This window comes from Amblyomma americanum, chromosome 11 (genome assembly GCF_052857255.1).
Source record: "Amblyomma americanum isolate KBUSLIRL-KWMA chromosome 11, ASM5285725v1, whole genome shotgun sequence".
NCBI classification, from domain to species: domain Eukaryota; kingdom Metazoa; phylum Arthropoda; class Arachnida; order Ixodida; family Ixodidae; genus Amblyomma; species Amblyomma americanum.
Genome location: NC_135507.1, coordinates 109,145,502 through 109,165,085, shown reverse-complemented (window position 1 = coordinate 109,165,085; position 19,584 = coordinate 109,145,502). Strand labels below are relative to the sequence as shown.

The 19,584-nt window shown below is 44.5% G+C and overlaps 1 long non-coding RNA gene and 1 pseudogene across 1 annotated transcript in view; one reads left to right on the top strand and one right to left on the bottom strand.

Annotated features, from left to right (window-relative positions):
• The window catches only part of LOC144111130 (uncharacterized), a 207,519-nt gene that overhangs the window by 123,422 nt on the left and 64,513 nt on the right, over positions 1-19,584 (top strand). The window lies entirely within an intron of this gene.
• Positions 18,608-19,584, bottom strand: part of LOC144110846 (uncharacterized) — a 41,971-nt pseudogene continuing 40,994 nt past the window's right edge.

The following is a 19,584-nucleotide window of genomic DNA, read 5'->3' as shown; positions in this document are numbered from 1 at the left end:
CTATAGGACGGGCATATATCGTGGATTAGCGGAGAGACCAGAACTAGGTGTGGGATTCCTCATTAATCAGAGTATAGCTGGCAACGTAGAGGAGTTCTTTAGTATTAATGAAAGGGTGGCAGCTATCGTAATTAGGCTTAATAAGAGGTAAAAGCTTAAGGTGCTGCAGGCCTACGCGCCTACATCAAGTCATGATGACCAGACTGTTGAAAGCTTCTATGAAGACGTCGAATCGGCAATGAACAAATTAAAAACACAGTATACTATTCTGATCGGCGACTTAATGCGAAAGTGGGCAAGAAGCAGGCTGGCGACCAGGCGGTAGGCGACTGTGGGATAGGTTCTAGGAATAGCAGTGGAGAGCTATTAGTAGAGTTTGCAGATAGAAATAATTTACGCATCATGAATACCTTCTTCCGAAAACTAGAGAACAGGAAGTGGACCTTAAAAAGCCTTATAGTGGTGAGACTAAAACTGAATTCACTTCATACTATGCGCCCGCCCTGATATCGTGCAAGTTGTGGAGGTCCTCGGAAAGGTGCGTTGTAGCGACTACAGAAAAGTAAGGCCTCTAATTAGCTAGATTTGAAGAGGGAACGGAAGGAGCTAGTGAAGAGGAAGTCCATTAACGAGATAGCGGTAAGAGGGAAAAAAGAGGAATTCGGGATGTCGCTGCAGAACAGATATTCAGCTTTTACTGAGGAAGACGATCTTACAGCTGATACAATGAACGATAATCTGACAGCTACCATTACGGAGTGCGCAGTAGAAGAGGGTGGTAGGAAGGTTCGACAGGATACCGGCAAGCTATCTCAGGAGACTAAATATCTGATTAAGAAACGCCAAAGCAATATGGCGTCTAACCCTACAGACAGAACTAGCAGAGCTATCGAAGTTAATAAATAAGAGCAAGGTAGCCGACATAAGGAAGTTTAATATGGAGAGAATCGAGCATGCTTTCAACATGGAGGTAGCCTAAAAGCGGTGAAGAGGAAAATAGGCATAGGTAAAAGCCAGATGTATGCGTTAAGAGACAAGGAGGGCAGTGTCATTGGCAATATGGATTAGATAGTTAATGTAGCCGAAGAATTGCACACAAATTTATACAGTAGCCAATTTAACCAGAATGTTAATGAAAGAGATAGTAGCGCACAGCAATGCGTCATCTCGCCAGTAACGAAAGAGGAAATAAAGATTGCTTTAGGAGCAATGCAGAGGGGAAAAACAGCTGGTGAGGATCAGGCAACAACAGATATGTTAAAAGACGGAGGGGAGATTCTTCTAGAAAAACTAGCCAATAAGAACGGAAAACTGGGTTAGTTGGTAGGGAATCATGTTTTAACTGCGCAAAGAAGCGAAGACAGAGAACAAGAAGGCACGACATGGGCGCAGACTATCAACTGATCTTTTATTCAAGGAAAAGAGGCCTATATATGTGTCTTCATCCCACGGAAAGACAGGCTAAAAACCCGAAAACGCAAACACTATCACACACTATCTTGGCACATGTAACGTGATGCCACTGTGATCACACACCTAAAAGCAATCTCCGCATCGTCAGAGACAAGATACAAAAGAAACATCAAACTCACGGGCACACTCCTGTAAAGCTAACTCTCCATACCGCCTGCTTGCGCTAAAGAAACTGCGCAAAAAAGGTGTCTCCCTATCAATAAGGCCTACAGATGGTGATGCTACACAGTCATCTGATTCTTTCTTGATCAGGTACGCTTCCACCAACTCCCTGGATACCTGATTCCTGTGTTTACACAAGACGCTGGTCTTGTTCAATTGTGGAAAACAATCTTTGCACCCTTTGCAGTGCAAGGCGAGATTAGAGGAAGTTGTGCCCTTCAACGACCTGCGATGCTCTGCCAACCACTCGTTAATACATCGGCCCGTCTGGCCGATGTACTTCTTCCCACATGAGAGGGGGACTTAATACATGACTCCAGTTTTACATTCTGTGAACCTGCTTTGCGGTCTGTGCGCTGTCGAGCCCTTAGCTCCAGCACGATTGCTCTCAGGCTCGAGCTTCTTTCGCACAGCACTACAAATCCTTGCAAGCTTATTCTTTGCCGTGAAAATCACGTCCGCCCCGTATCTCGTCCCCACTTTTTTGAGCCGGTGTGAGATTCCATGGACGTATGAAATTCCCACCACTTGTCTACGTCCATCGTGCTCTTTTTTACTAGCATGGGCACTCCCCACCTTAACCAGAATCCTTTCGGAGATCTGAGCCACCACCTGTTCAGGGTACCCGGCTTCCTCCAGCCTCTCTACCTGCCCCAGAAAGCTAGTCTCCACTCTGTGGGTACAGGATTTCCCAAAGGACGCTTTTAAGCAGGAAGTCGCGATACCCGCCTTGACGAGTTTGGAATGCCCCGAACTGAAGTTCAAGAGAGGTTTTTTTCGTCCTAAGGCGATATTCCCAACACACTCTGTTCTCTAGATAATGGATCCTGAGGTCTAAAAACTGTTGGGTAGCTGAGCTGGGTAGCTCGAAGTTGAATCTCAGGCCACTACCTGTATCTTTGAAGACTTTGAGGACGTCCGGAACTGCCCTGGGAGAGTTCGACTTAAGAATGATTAAAAAATCATCGACGTAACGGAACACTCTTAGCGCAAGGTCAGCAAGATTTTGAGCCAGTTCCTGATACATCCTGTTCAAGTAAATATCGCTCAAAACGGCTGCCACACGGGAGCCGATGCACACACCCGATTTTTGGACGTACACCTTTCCGCCCCACCCAACAACGGTTGACTCTAGGTAAAACGATAGCAGCTCCAGGAAACTTTCTATCGAAACCCCGCAACCCGCCACAAACACCAACTCGTCATTTTCTTTTACAATAGTCTTTCACTCTCTTCATGAGCTGAGCTTGGGGTAGCGAATAAAATAAGTCCTCCACATCGATGCTGAAGGCAGAGTACTTTTTCTTATCCAGCCCAGACAAATACTTAACCACACTTGCAGAATTGTTCACCAAGAAAGGATCCGAAAGCTTGAGTGAGCTCAAGTGTCGCTGTAGAAATCCCGACACAACATGCTGCCAAGTGTTGCGCTCGGATATGATTGCCCTGAATGGAACGTCCGGCTTGTGAGTTTTTGCCGTGAAGAACAAGTCCAGAATAGTACCTTTACTATTGTTGGTGGCAGCAGCCAGTCCGTCAAGGCTCATCTCCTGCAACAAACCCACGGCTTTCTTTTTGATGGCAGTGGGCTTCACAGCTACTTCCTTGAAGTTCTTTTTCACTGCCTCCTCCGCTTTCTGGGCGAATATCCCTTCTGGAGCGAGGACAAAGAACCCTTCCTTGTCTGAGAGGAGAGGCTTCAGTCCCTCAGCGACCAAATAGTTCACCAACCCTTCCATTCGCCTTGGAACATAGAAGGGAGAACCCTTCTATGTTCCATCACAATTGCAGAGCACTCCTTCACGCATCTTGGTTTGTCTACGTCGAGGACAACCCTGGATACCGAACGCGAGAGCGACAACAGCTCTAGCGGCGTCATGGCAGGTTCAAAGCAGAACTTAGGACCCAGTTCTAGGGTGCGTCGGTGCCTCTCCTCGGTAACATTTAGGCCAAGGACTGTAACCGCCACTCTGGTTGCTGAAGCCTTTTTCCTGGTAGGCAGCGTGGGGCGGATGGTATTCCACAGGACCTCGGTACGACGGTCCGCTGTCTTCTACCAGTCCTCACAAATCCGATGCCGAAGTCTGCGCTATCGAGTGAGTGCTCGATAGCGCACAGACCGCAAACCAGGTTCACAGAATGTAAAACTGGAGTCGTGTATGAAGTCCCCCTCTCGTGTGGGAAGAAGTACATCGGCCAGACGGGCCGATGTATTAACGAGCGGTTGGCAGAGCATCGCAGGTCGTTGAAGGGTGCAGCTTCCTCTAATCTCGCCTTGCATTGCAAAGGGTGCAAAGATTATTTTCCACCATTGAACAAGACCAGCGTCTTGTGTAAACACAGGTATCAGGTATGCAGGGAGTTGGTGGAAGCATACCTGATCAAGAAAGAATCAGATGACTGTGTAGGATCACCATCTGTAGGCCTGATTGATAGGGAGACACCTTTTTTGCGCAGTTTTTTTAGCGCAAGCTGGCGGTATGGAGGGTTAGCTTGACAGGAGTGTGCCCGTGAGTTTGCTGTTTCTTTTGTATCTTGTCTCTGACGATGCGGAGATTGCTTTTAGCTGTGTGATCAAAGTGGCATCACGTTACATGTGCCAAGATAGTGTGTGAAAGTGTTTGCGTTTTCGGGTTTTTAGTCTGTATTTCCGCGGGATGAAGACACATATATAGGCCTCTTTTCCTTGAATAAAAGATCAGGTGATAGTCTGCGCCCGTGTCGTGCCTTCTTGTTCTCTGTCTTCGTTTCTTTGCGCACTTAAAACATGAAACTAGCCACCCTGTATACGCAATGCCTTATGACTTCGACCGTACTAGAAGACGCAAATATAATCTTAATTCATAAGAAAGGAGACGCCAAGGACTTGAAAAATTACAGACCGATCAGCTTACTCTCCGTTGCCTACATGGTATTTACTAAGGTAATTGCTAATAGGCTAATAGAGTCAGGGCAAGCTTAGACTTTAATCAACCAAATGATCAGGCAGGTTTTTGTGAAGGATATTCCGAAATAGATCATATTCACACTATCGATCAGATGATAGAGAAATGCGCAGAATATAACCGACTCCTATATACAGCCTTCATAGATTATGAGAAAGCATTCGACTGAGTGGATACCTCAGCAGTCATACAGGCATTGCGGAATCAGTGTGTAGATGAGCCTTATGTCAACATACTAGAAGAGATATATATAGGAACTGTACACCTACTATAGTCCTTCATAAAGTCAGCAATAAAATTCAAATAAGGAATGGCGTCAGGCAAGGAGACACGATCTCGCCAATGCTATTCACAAAATGTTTACATGAGGTATTCCGTGGCTTGACCTGGGAACAATTGGGGATAAGAGTTAATGGAGAATACCTAGATAATCTTGATTGGCTGATGACATTGCTTTGCTGAGTCACTAAGGAGATGAACTGCAAATCATGATCAGTGAGTTAGACAGAGCTGCACGGTGGGTCTAAAATTTAACATGCAGAAAACCGAAGTAATGTTCAACAGTCTAGCAAGGAAACAGCAGTTCACAATTAGCAACGAGGGGCTGGAAGTGGTTCTTAGGCCAGGTAGTGACAGCTTATCCGGATCATGAGAGGGAAGTAACTAGAAGGATAAGAATGGGGTGGAGCGCATATGGCAGGTTCTCTGAGATCATGAATGGCAATTTACCAATATCCCTCAAGAGAAAAGCATGCAATAGCTGTATCTTATCACTACTCACCTGCCGAGCAGAAACGTGGAGGCTAACGAAGATGGTTCAGCTCAAGTTAAACACAACACAGCGAGCCATGGAAAAGAAAATGATAGGTGTAACGTTAAGAACCGGGGGCTTGCAGAGTGGGTGAGGGAAAAAACGCATGTTAATGACATCCTAGTCGAAGTGAAGAGAAAGAAATGGGTTCGGGCAGGGCATGTAATGCGAGGGCAAGATAACCACTGGTCCTTAAGGATAACGGAGTGGATTCTAAGGGAAGGCAAGCGTAGAAGGGGGCGGCAGAAGTTTAGGTGGGCGGATGAGGTTAGGAAGTTTGCAGGCATAGGGTGGGCGCCGCTGGCAAAGGACAGGGTTAATTGGAGAGACATGGGAGAGGCCTTTGCCCTGTAGTCACGCTGATGATGATGATGATGATGATGATGATGATGATAATGATGATTGACAATGATGAAAAGAGATTTGTTTCGGATTTTGGGATATCTGTGGAGTCGTTTTTTTGGAATTTTTTACGTTGTACTTGCAATCGACTTTTGTTAAGTGGGAAGGTAAACTGCTTGCTCAAAAAGCTGGGGTGTGAATAGAAGTTCTGAAAGGCGCAAAAGACACACACACACAGGAAAAAAGGGGGACGACACAAAGAGCGCCTACTACCAACTGAGTTTATTGCGGAAACACCCTCTTTTATAAGCCAAGACATATCAACCACGAACCGGAAGCAGGAAAACACATAATCATGGTTTGAATTCATATTTCGAAACACCATCGGCAGAAAAGAAAAAGCCACAAGAACAAACAAAAAACCCCAGAATCTAGAACTACAAGTGGTCGTCTAAGAAACCCAGCTCCTGGCGGCAGAGTTTAATCGATGAAGTGCTAATGCACACGGACCCAGCTTTCTGTATATGATAGGCTTCGATAATCTCTCTTTCAGATCGCTCCCTGCCTCTATCGATAAACGTTGCCTGTTCCAACACCGGTCCGCAATCTCTGCATTCCCTAGAGTGATCCGGCAGGTTGCCCCTGTCATTGTTTTTAATTGTTCTTCTGTGCTCGCTAGCTCTCTCGTTGAAACACCGGCCAGTCTGGCCGATGTAAGCAGATCCACAGCTGAGCGGTATGCGATATATGACTTCGGACTTGCAATCGGTGAACCGTATTTGATGTTTGATAGCACATCTTCGGTGTCGTATGTTCATCATGGAGCAAATTTTTGCAAGCTTGCATGGTGCTGAAAACAACACATTTCAGTTTCAGTTTCAGTTTCAGTTTATTTCCCACAACAAGTACAGGGCATGTACGATGTGTGGGGAGGGTGACGGGATAAAAGCTGCGTCAAGGGCAGCTTGACTGGCCCCGTCTCCCCGAACCACATTGCAGCAAGCACGACAGTTTAGAAGGACATAAAATATATATGATGGGAAGAATAACAAGGAACAAATGGAAAAAAAATATACGAACAAGATAAGTGCAAAAACAGTGAATGAGTGCATAACTTAAAAAATACATTCAAATCTAACAGTACAGGTTAGTTAATAATATCGAATAATTTTTTCTTGGTTAGAACCCGCAGCTGCTATTCCGTTAGCTTATATTTGTTAAGTGTACTAGGCAGCCTGTTTCGAAGCATCTGGAGACCGTAGTTAGTACGTGATCGCGGAACGTGCCAATGTTCATGGTGGCGGGTGGAGCGGGATGATATGTTAATCTGCAAGTTTGCAACGGCTCGTAATGTTGTTATATTTTTATGAATTTCAGATTTCAAAGATGCCAGCAACTGGCGCTCATAAAGCGTGGAAATTTTAGTAATCTTGTATTTAAGGAATAGGTCGGAAGTGTGGGCATTATATGGAGAGTTTGAAATGGCTCTAACTGCATTTTTTTGTAATGTAACCAATCTATTTAGTGATTTCCTGGTGCCAGTACCCCAAACAAGATGATAATATAATAGATGAGGTGCAAAAAGCGTGTTATAAAGCATTAGTTTTTGGGGGACAGGTAAAAAATGTACTTTTCTCATTATACCTAATGCTTTGCACAGTTTAGTTTGTATGTTTTCGGCGTGAAAATCCCATAGCATGTTTTCATCAAAAACGACACCCAGGGATTTTGCTGATGAAGAAAATTCTATTTCAGTATTATCGAACTTCAGTGGATTAATGCGAACATTTGTTTGTTTAGCTTGAAAGAGAGCTGCTTTTGTTTTGGAACAGTTTATTTTTAGGTTATTAGCGCTTGACCATTTACATAGTTTGTCCAAGAATAGGTTGGCGGATTTGACAAGGTCATTTGCATTGCTTCCTGTAAAAAATGTACTGGTGTCGTCGGCGTATATAACAATTTATGGTGCTATCTAGAGATACAAGGTCATTGATGTAAGCATTGAAAAACAGTGGGCCGAGAATACTCCCCTGAGGTACGCCATGCTTATTTTTTTGTAATGAGGACATTTCATTTCCTATACATATTGCTTGATGTCGATTTGTCAAGTAACTTTGAACCAAATTAAAAGAAATACCACGAACACCATAACAAGACAGTTTGTCTAGTAGGATATTATGATTGATTCTGTCAAAAGCCTTGGAGAAATCCACAAATAGTCCTAGTGTTAGTAGCTTCCTTTCAATATTATCTAAAATTAATTTTTTTTGGTGAAGTAGAGCTGTCTCAGTAGATCTACCTGTCCGGAAGCCATATTGCGATGATGTAATAACAGAGTTAGCATCAAAGAAACCAGTGAGTCTTATAAAGATGATTTTCTCGAGTGGTTTTGAAAATATTGGTAATATTGATATTGGCCTATAATTCCCTAAGTTATCTTTTTCTCCACTTTTGTACACTACTGTCACTTTAGCAGTCTTAAGTTTCCCTGGAAATACACCGGTATACAAAACTAGGTTGTAAATATGGGTTAGGTATGGGGCAATAAGGTCAATGACAAAGCTAACCGGCTGCATTTTTATTCCATCTATATCCTCGCATTTGCTTCTCTTCAAAGCATGGAATAAATTCAGGACTTCACACTCGTCAGTAGGTTTCAAAAAAACGGAATGTTCTAATGGGGCAGATAGATATCGCTGGGCGCGGTGTTGTAAGTACTCTCGACTAATGAGAGAAAATAATCATTGAATTTTTCTGCTAGTGCTTTTCCCTCGTACTGTTGGCCATCTATTTTTAATTCCAAAGTTCTTGTCTGATTCCTGGAAGGTAGAATTGAACTCAGTTTCTTCCATGCTTGTCTAGAATCCGTAATTCCGTCAAATAGATGTGCATAATAGTCGCGTTTTGCACGCTTCAAACACTTATTTAACAAGTTCCGGTATTTTCTAAAATCTTCTAGAAATTCAGGGTCACGACTCTCAAGAAAATTGTGATACATCCTTGTTTTAACTTTTATCATTTTTAGTAATTTATTAGTCATCCAGGGCTTTCGTGCACGTTTGGGTTTCTTTACTACTTTATATGGAAAATGCTTCTTGTATATGGAAGAAAACAGTGAAATAAAATGGTCATATGCGTCATTGGGCGAAGAGTAACATAGCAAGTCATGCCAGCGTGTGATAGCTATTTCGTTTCGAAACAGCTGAAGTGTATTTTCTGTAACATCCTGAATGATAAAACTTTGCATGCAATTTTTTGCGGGTATAAGTTTCTGATCGGCAACCAGAAATATAGGTAAATGATCACTAATTGCTGCTGTTACAGTGCCACTAAGTATATTATTATCAAGAATATTAGTAATAAATAAGTCAATTGCCGTTGCACTATTTGCAGTAACGGGTGTAGGGGCTCCTACAACGTTGTAAAATGAATGCGACTCAAGGATCATTAAAAACTCTTTTTGTTTCACGGTGCAAGAGAGAATGTCGATGTTAAGGTCACCACCAAGAACCATTGTGTAGTTACACTGATTTACAGAGGAAAACACCAAATCTAAATAACTAAAGAACTTGTTTAGGTCACCTTCGGGTGGCCTATACATGACAGAGAACACAAAATTACCACTCTTTACACAAATAGCTTCATAATGATCAGTAGACAGTGATAAGTCACTCATAATTTCATAGCCATTTCCACATTTAAGATATAGACAAACACCACCGCCTCGCTCACATTCACGGTTCATAACTAATGGGTTGTAACCACTGAGATGCATCACATCACTGGTGTCACTGTACCACGTTTCAGTCATCATGATGACTGTAAAATCAAAGTCAAATTGTTCTAGAAATGCACAAAATTCATCACTCTTATTTCGGGCTGATTGCATATTCAGGTGCAAGAAGGTAAGGGTTGATGCAGGTCTTCCTTCGATAAGCGAACACAAGTCATTTGGTTTAAAACATTGCTCAAACATGACGCATAAGGGTCCTCTAAATACTCTTTATGAATGGAGGAAAAGAATTACTCAAGCTCTACGCTCCGTATGACCTGTGCGGAAAGACCTTCTGCCTTGCGAAGCAAAATCTTGCCGTTGTGATGCCAGGCAAACTTATAGTTGTAGACTTTGGCCCATTGTTTCGTCTTGAACAACAGTTCTCTGTTCCCCTTTGTCAGATTTTCTGTGATGAACACAGAATCTTTTGTGTTTTTCACTGCCTTACTCTGTGAAACCCAATAGTCTCGGTCTTTCTGTCGGAGGAAACGAACAATTATTCCAGGTGCTTTACCTTGTTTGGCGGGCAGCCGGTGCAGTGCCCCGATTGATTCTGCGGTAAGCTCAGGTACCTTTATCTGCTGGGCAATTTCATTGACAGTATTGAGCAGGTTTTCATCATCTTTTTTATTTATTTTATTTATGAATACTGTCAACCCTCATTTGAGGGTCATTACAGGGAGGGAAAGTGAACAGAAAAAAAATCCATATATAACCATGAATGAACAAGCTTCTTTGAGCATACAATACAAGAGAGCATTGAAACGCAACACAGTTCACACCACTGTAGAACCACTTGCTATACAAAAAGTAATATTGGACAATCAGTTACGCGCCCATCTACAAGAATCCCATGCCTAGACGGAATCCCCAAGTGCATTCAAGAATGCCGCTACACCTGTAGACTCAGCAACGTGAGCGGGCAGTTTATTCCAGTGCTCAATAGCATCCGGAAGGAATGAGCAGCGAAAGACGTTAGTTCGTGTCAAGTATGGCCGAATCGCTTTGTGGTGGTTAAGGCGGGAGCTTTTCTACCTGGAGGCTGCAGATATTTTTCTTTATTGATGTTAATTTCTCCGTGAATTATTTGGTAAAGTATTTTTAATCTTTGCTTTTTACGTCTTTTTTCTAATGTTTCTAGACTACATGAGTTTAACATCTCCGTTACCGAATCTGTTGTCCTGTATTTTGAACAAATGAATCTCGCTGCACGTCTTTGAATCTTTTCTATTTCCATTGAAAAAATCTTCTGCCGAGGAGACCATACTACAGATGCATATTCAAGGGAAGGCCGTATGAGAGATTTGTATGCTAAAAGTTTGACATCTTTCGTTGCTCTCCCCAACTTTCCTCTTAGAAAACACAGTTTTCTGTGTGCCACCGCACAAACATTTTCGACATGATTGTGCCAACTTAGGTTGTGAGAAATTGACACCCCCAGATACTTGAATGTACTAACATTAACCAAATCGTGACCTGCAATACTGTACTGAAAAGAAATTATATTTCGTTTGTTAGTTATATGGGTAAATGTGGTCTTATTGAAGTTGATTTTCATTTCCCATTTCTCACACCAAAGTGCAAAAGCCTGCAGGTTTTGGTTAATGTTAATCTGATCTCCTTCACATGTGACAGGTGCATAAATGAGGCAATCATCCGCAAATAGTTTCAGTTTAACAGAATTTCCAACAGCACATACTACGTCATTGATATAAACTAGAAATAGCAATGGCCCCAGCACAGAACCCTGTGGTACACCAGAATACACATCCAAAAAGCGAGACTCACAATTGTCAACACGTACCGCCTGTTTGCGTTTCGCCAAGTACGCTTCTATCCATCTAAGTATGTCTCCATTAATGCCAGCCCTTCGCACTTTCAGGAGTAATTTGTCATGAGGAACCTTATCAAAGGCTTTTTCAAAATCTACACAAATAACATCAATCTGTCCCCGGTCATCTATAGCTTTAGAAAGGTCATGTATTGTCTCAATTAACTGTGTCACCGTTGAAAACCCTCGACGGAAGCCATGCTGACATTCAGAAAGTAGTCCGTTTGTTTCCAAAAAAATGATAATATGTTTCGCAATAACATGTTCCATTACCTTACAGCAGATTGAAGTAAGTGACACAGGCCGATAGTTGTTCATAAGTGTGCGATTGCCACTTTTAAATACGGGTATAACAATGGCAGTGCGCCAGTCTTGTGGCAGATAATGAGTTACGAGTGATTTTCGGAATATAATTACCAAGTAGAAGGACATCCATTCAGCATACCGTCTCAAGAAGCATGTAGGTATTCCATCCGGGCCGATAGCTTTTTTTTCGTCCAATTGTATCAGCTGCTGAAACACGCCGCTCTGAGTAAAGCTGATAGCATCGATAGACGTTTCACGAGAATGTGCTTCGTCGTGTGCGTCGCTTTGGCTCGTGTTTCTTGCGAATACAGATTGGAAATATTTATTGAAGTGGTCGGCCATATTCGTTTTATCTGCAATAAGTTCGGCTCCCACTGTCACCTGCTTTACTCTTTCCTTTCTTTTATCAAGATAGCGCCAAAATTTCTCTGGAGAATTTCGCAGAAAACCACTAAGAGTGTGATTGAAAAATCTTTCTTTTGCAGCCGATAGCAACATTTTTATTTTTGACGTAAAACCTGTATGTCGTTGAAGTCGGCCTTCTTTCTACGCAATCTTTTCAACTTCCGTTTCGCGTGAATGATATCCCTGGTGACCCATGGGTTGCGCTGCTTTGTTTTCTTAACTCTAGTTGGAACGTACCGGTCGACACAAGTACTGATGATAACTTTAAGACGCTGCCATAAACATTCAACTGATGCATTTTCAGAGGCACTTTCAAATTCATCAAAACAAGTTTCCAGGTAATCCAGGATAGATGTATCATCGGCCTTCCCGTACTCTTTGATTTCTACTCGAACCATAGGTTCCGCGGGAACGTTTGCAGAAGTAAGCACTGTCACGAAAATAATTTTGTGATCAGATATTCCATCGGTGACATTTGTTTCAATATCTCCTACATTATTTGAGAGGAACACCAAGTCTAGTAATGACTGTGACTGAGGCGATATCCGTGTAGGTTGTCCAACTACTTGTCTCAAATTGTAAAAGAAAGCAATATCCAGCAATTTTTCAGCGCTAGAAATTTCTGTATGCCCAGGCGTAGTCAATCCCCAATCAATATGTGGCAAGTTGAAATCTCCAGTCATTACCAGGCGGGTGCTCCTAGTTACATGACTGAAAAGAAACTCATTTAACTTATCTAGAAAATCAGATGAAGTATTCGGTGGCCTGTAAATTGCTCCTATGACGTACGCAGCACCAGAAAACAATTTTACACCACACTGACTCCGGCATTTCGCTCGTAATCGTGGAAACTGAGAGCGATGACTTCACAATAATGGCCACACCACCCCCACGGGAATCTCGATCCCATCTGAGCATTGTGTAGCCAGGAGGAACAATGCAATCAGAAGAAACATCACTGTTGAGCCATGTTTCCGTTATGCAAACTCGGGAAGACCATGAATTTCGAGGTTGAGGCGCCTATTTCTCCACTCTAGCTCATTTAAATCCTCGCGGAGCTTTGCCACCTCTTCACTGTGGTCTTTTTCCTCGAGCATGTCAACCCGCTTATTCAATTTCTTTATATCCTCATCTTGCCGTTTCAGTGCCTCAAGGACTTCATCATACTTTGAAGACATCATATTAATAGAGGATTCAATTCCATCAACCTTTTCAGACAGTGGGCCTAAGGCCTCGAGCTTTGCACTGATGCTTGCGAGAGCTATTAGAATGTCAGAGTCGGTACTCAATTTTCTGCCGTTAGCTCCTCTCAGCCTTGCGGTTGAGCATGTTGGACATTTCCATGTTGTCTGAAGCGATTCTTCCTTCGTTTTGAAGAAAGCTGCAGTTACACCGGAGCATTTCCCTACATGATAGTCGTTCTCACATTCGGTACAACTCAAGAAACCAGTGCTAGGCAGAGCGCCATGGCAAGCCAAACATTCTTTTTCATTATTTGGGGGCATGTTTACATGAAACGTATCAAGAACTTCACAACACTACAGAGAGCAGTGGCAGCAGCGAGGCAGCGACAGCTGCGCGGTCAAGGCTAATAAAAGCAAGAAAGTTTTGACCAACCTGCAAAGTTGCAGAAATTCAGCAGATTAGCACACGTCCTTCCGTCACTGCCGCTGCTGCCAAAATGATGCGAGACACTCGGCACACCACCAGAGGAAAGTTCAGTCAGAAGGCGTCGGGCTTGGGGGCGGTGAATCCAAGTGCAGCTGTACCCAGCTATCAGAAGGCTTGCGTATGCGCTTGTAGCCCGCCTCAGCTTGATTTGCAGCAGTTGTTTGCAGAAGACGAGCTTGCAAAATACAGCGGCGTTCCTTGAACACTGCAAAGTTGCAGAAATTCAACAGATTAGCACACGTCCTTCCGTAGCTGCCGCTGCTGCCAAAATGATCGACCCCCTACCTTCTTGATGTTGTGCGCTATCTTATGCATGTACGGTATTACCACCGTCGGTATTACCATGTCTCTGTTATCATCAGATACGGGTAGCCAGCGCTACCCAGTCTCAGCAGCTGCTTGTCGAAGCCGGCCTGCACACAATGATCGCAGGATTTCGAGAGAGCTGCGTGTAGGCACGTGATGGCGATGCTGCGTTTCACCAGTTTGGAGTGGGCACTGCTGAACGGCATGAGGCTTTTCTTAGATCGGGGATGTACACCCAACACACATGGTCTTTTCTAGAGAAATCAAACAGAACGTCTAGGAACTGGATTTTTCCCTCTTGAGGCAGTTCTCAAGTAAAAGTAAGGCCTTGAGAACTGTCTCTAAAAATGTTAAGAACTTCAGCAACAGCATCGTCAAAGAAAAAGGGAGAGGTCCCGTCAAAAAGAATAAAATAATCATCAACAAAGCGGAAAACCCGTCTAACAGGTGTCCCGTTCAACTGCGCACTAATGCGCTTGTCAATAAATGATAAAAATATGTCGGTTAAAATAGGGACAATAGACGAGCCAATGCATATTCCATCTATTTGCAAATAAAACTTCTGGTTAAAATCAATGACTGTAGAGTGAAGATAAAATTCTAGCAACGATATAAAATGGTCACTGGTTATGCCACAGGCGTTCTGAAAATCTACTTGGTCAGGCTCATTTAACTTCTCACCAATAGCTGTAATGAGGCCATCGTGAGGAACAGAGTAATAAAGGTTTTCTACATCTATTGAAAAAGCACACGATGCCTTGTCCAATCCTGCTTTCAGTTCAGTCAAAACGGAGTCAGAGTTCCGGATAAGGAAAGGGTCATCCACACAAAGATGCTTCAAAGATCGTTGTAGGAAATGGGAGATATGGGATTGCTACGTTCCTCTTTCCGATACAATCACTCGCAAGGGACATTCAGGTTTATGGGTTTTCCCAGTGAAGAACACTTCTAAAACATCTTTTTTTTTCTGAGTTTACGAGCATATGCAAAGAGTCTAGGTGCATATCTTCTAGTAATTTCAAAGCAGCCTTCTTCTGCTTATCAGAACGAAACTTGATAGGTTCGAAATTCTTTGCAATGGAGTAATTTTTTGATAGTCTGTTAGGTTCTTCGAAGGGTGCAGACTCTTCCAAACGTTGTTGTTTGGCGGTGATGAAGGGAGATGTGCAGATGAAGGTCAAAGAGAGAATATATTTGCAGTATGTACAAGGGCAAACTGCGTTACAAGTTGAGTCACACAGACGGTCAAGCTCTAACTGACGAAGACAATACTCACACAGAGAAACACGCTCTACAAGCCCTTTCTCATCGACGCGAGGTTAGAGTCTAGGGTTGTAGAATTACGTGCCACTGCACGGAGCCTCTAGCGCAACTAGACAAGACTGCCCTTCAATGATTTTACATGCAGTTTTAAAGCTTTTGCAAACAAAGAAATTAGGGCGGTCATATATCGAGGCCCGCCCTAAACTTCGATAACCAATGGAGGTAGCCACAGCCCTTGAAGGTTAGACCCAACTTCGAGCCCGGGGCTTGGCTATAAAGAAAAAGAAACATATACAGAAAACATTTTGAAACCCCTCTCCCCGAGGGGAGTTCTCGGCCTTAGCGCTTGATGCTTTCCCTTTCCCTGCCGCACCAGCGCGTCGCCTCTCAAAGGATGAAGCGTTTTTTTTTTAGCTAATTGGCGGGACCACTGACCCACTGGCTCGCCGCAGGAATGTCAGACGGCGGAGAACCGCGACGCTTCGGTGCCATCGAGAATTCCAGAAAAAAGAAGAAAAAAAAGGGGCCCATCGCGGAATGTGAGTTGGTTCGCATTCTGCCGCCGTGGGAATGCTGCATGAGATCAAGCGGCCCCACGTGCTCGTTGTTCGCGCCTCGCATGCTTTCTTGGCGCCAGGTGTCCTTGACTGTCAGAGTGGTGCTCTCAAGCAGCCAGTGCTTCCTGCGCCTTTGCCACTGCTTGCGGGGGTAGAAGGGGGGGGGGGCGTAGACCGGAGGCCCGCAGTGACCACAAGCTAAAGGAATAAAAAAGATATGCGCGTCGTTGAAGCGCGGCCTTACACGTCCCCCCTAAGATGCTAAATGAGCTTGGAGTCCGCTCATTTACGCAAAACCAAATAAAGGCCGCGGCAACGTGAAACTCAAATTGCAGCCTCATGCAGCCAGAAATGGGAGATGCCTCTCGGAGGGTGTAGATGTTATATCTCGGTGTAAAATCCAGCCTCATAGATTGCCCATCCAGAGAACTGTCTCTTATTTGCGGGATAATTCCTTAGCACTCCTTACCGCCGACAAGGAAGGGGGCTTTGTGGTGCTTTCGGAGGTCATGTATAAAGCGAAAGCAGAGGAAGCTGTGTACTCGGTGTTCGATACAAGAAATGACGTACGTCTAGAGCGTGTAAAGAGAGCGGCAAAAAGGTTATGCAGCTCCATGAATTTGGATAAGCTTGTTAAATCCATAGACAAGGCGGAAAAGGTAAGCTTGGACCTTTTCTTTGCTGCAAAAACTCATAAAGTGGACTGCCCTCTGCGGGTAATTATCTCTGAAAATGGAACTTGGCAGAAATCGCTTGCAAGGTTTCTGCAGCAAAATTTAAATTCTCTTACCGTTGACGACCCTTTCAAGGTGAAGAACTCTGACGAGGTGATCTGATTTCTTAAGGACATGCCCAAGGCGAACCTGTCGGCTTTCTCAGTCGACATTAAAGACCTTTATTATTCGATCCCGCAGGATAGCCTACAGACCAGTGTAAGGAACTGCATAGACAGACATGGGGTGATTCCGTTTCAAAACAGTAGTGGTTTATCCGTCGATAATTTCCTGGAATTGCTTTCAACTTACCTTAAGTCAACATTCGCAGTTTGGGAAGGCACCATCGTCACTCAAAAAAACGGAATATGCATTGGCTCCTGCGTTGCTCCGGTTTTGAGCGACATTTTTCTAGCGGAGCGGGACCGAGAATTGAAGCGTAGAAGTGAAGGGTCCAGTGTTGTTGGCATCTTCAGATATGTGGATGATTTTCTCGTTTTCACCGGCACAGAAGATATGTCCAATCAGGCAAACTTGTCTAGTGTTCTGTCTTTGTTTTCTGAATGCCTTCAACCACTAATCTTGACGCATGAACTGGCGGTGAACAGATTCATCAGATTTCTTGACTTGGGTATTTATTTTTCTGCTAACCATGTGTGCTGGGCTTATGAACCGCGAGGAAACAAACCTGTTCTTCCTTTTGGTTCAGCCCACTCAAAACTAGTGAAACGTGCGATTGTTAAGTCATGCTTTTGCAGTGCTCTCGAGAAATCGTGCGAGCATAGACTGGAGTCTGCGTTCCTTAACCAGGTGACCAGGTTGAACAGCTCTGGCTATCCAAGCACACTCTTGTTAGCGGTTGCAGAGAGCTTGCTCAAAGAGAGCAGGGAAGTGGTTCGTAACCAGGACGGAGCTGACAGAGATTGGAGAAAGAATATGACGGTATTTCCGTACATGCACACCATCGCCCACCAGCTCAAAAAAAATAGGAAAAAGAGCAGGAGTTCATGTGGTCTTTTCCGCACCTGAGAAACTCTCTAAACTATGCAAAAAGGTGAATTCCGCCGTCTCTGTCAGCAACTCCTGCGCTGTTAGGCACAGGCAGCCATTTGTGAAGTGCGCGAGAAACGTGGTGTACTCGATTCCATTGCCCTGCGGACGAGCCTACATTGGCCAAACAGGCAGGTGCCTCAACGAGAGGCTCATGGAACATAACAACAGCTTCATCGGGGCATCTCGTCATCTCGGCATACACTGCCGGGATTGCCAACAGTTCAAGGAACGTGGTCCTTCTTTGGGAGGAACCACCATCCTTCACAAGTACATAAGCAAAACAGCCAGGGAGATTGCTGAGGCTGCAGAGATTGCAAAAAAAAGGGATCACTGTGTCAGCACTCCATCATTGCTGTTAAGTGATAAGGAGCGTCATATCTTGCGAATTTCGGAATAAAGCCTGTTGATAGTAAGCGCTCGTCCCTGTCTACTTCTATGTCCGTGTGTTTTTGTTGCGCCCCTGTGTCCACCTGAAAAGATATGAACCAACACGCCCAAATACAAGTACTTCTGAGTATTATGGCTTCGACGTTCTTGTGCGCGTACTGCTTTTTAGGTTTTTTAGCTTTTTGTTTTTTCCTTTTTTTTTTGTCGTGTGCAGAAAATGATGTGTTCGCTTGCGATGTGGCGCCGCTACCAGATGCTCATGAATGATTGTACCTTTTCGTTGCTGCGCATGTCCGCTGTACACCATATATAGTCGCTCGCACAGCAATAAACTTTTGTTGAAGTCGGCGCTTTGTGGTGTCTCCCCTCGTGTCCGTGTTCGTCTTGCGCTGTGAATGTTAGAAATAATCAGTTCTACAAACAAACAAAAAAAGTCGCGGCACTGACAAAAGAACTTCGTTATAAACTCTTCATAAATGAAGTTCATCACAGTACGAGCGTCAGCGTGCCAGCGTCCTTGCACATGGTTCCGGTCACTCACCACTGTTCACATCGCAAAGTGCAGCGAGTGAACGGGAACATTCACGCCTGCCTGAGGGGTCATGGCTCAATTATTGCTTTGCTCTTTTCCCCAGCTGATGTTGGGGACGCGAGATAACGCGTCGGCGTTGCCGTTGCAGTCGCCTCGCCTGTGCGTTACAACCACATTGTAGCGCTGTAATGCCAGTGCCCACCTTGCTAGTTTCGCGCCATGAGGCGTGCTCGTCGTCAGATAAGCAAGAGGATTGTGATCCGAGACCACGTTAATCTGTGCACCAAACACCCAGTGGTCAAATTTCTTAAGCGACCAAATTATGGCGAATGCCTCGCCCTCGATTGTTGACCAGCGGGCCTGAGTTGGCGTGAACCTGTGACTAGCGAAGGCGATCGGTTCCTCTCGCCCCGCCTCTCCCATCTGTGCCAAGCAAGCTGCGGCCGCGACTTCGGATGCATCCGTGAACAGCCAATACGGCTTGCGGATATCGGGTGTGTTTAGCGCTGCCGCTTCGCAAAGCAACTCCTTTAGCTTATCAAAAGCCTGCTGCGCTTCCAGAGTCCAGGGAATCGCGTTTGGTACCCCTCGCTTCGTTAAGGACGTGAGTGGCGCGGCGACCTCAGCGTAGTTCTGGACATACTCGCGGTAGTAGCCACATAGTCCCAGCAGGCTTCGCAGCTGCTTTTTTTTGTGGTGGGCGGCGCGAGGTCCGGAGTACCGGCTAGCTTCTCGGGGTCTGGCCCGTGGGTACCACCTCTCACTACGTGACCTAAGTACCTAATCTGTGCCTGTGCGACTTGGCTCACCATAAGTTTTGCTTCGCGGAGTAAGCCAAACACAATGGTCAGCTGCTTCAGATGTTCCTGCCACGACGTTGAGAAAATTGCAATGTCAATGAGATACGCCGCAGCGTAGGCGTGATGCCTGGAGAGCAGCGTATTCATCATTCGCTGGAAAGTGGCAGCCGCATTTTTTAGCCCAAATGGCATGATGCGCTAAGGGTACTGTCCTTCGTGGGTCACGAACGCGGTCAAATGTTGGCTTTCGGG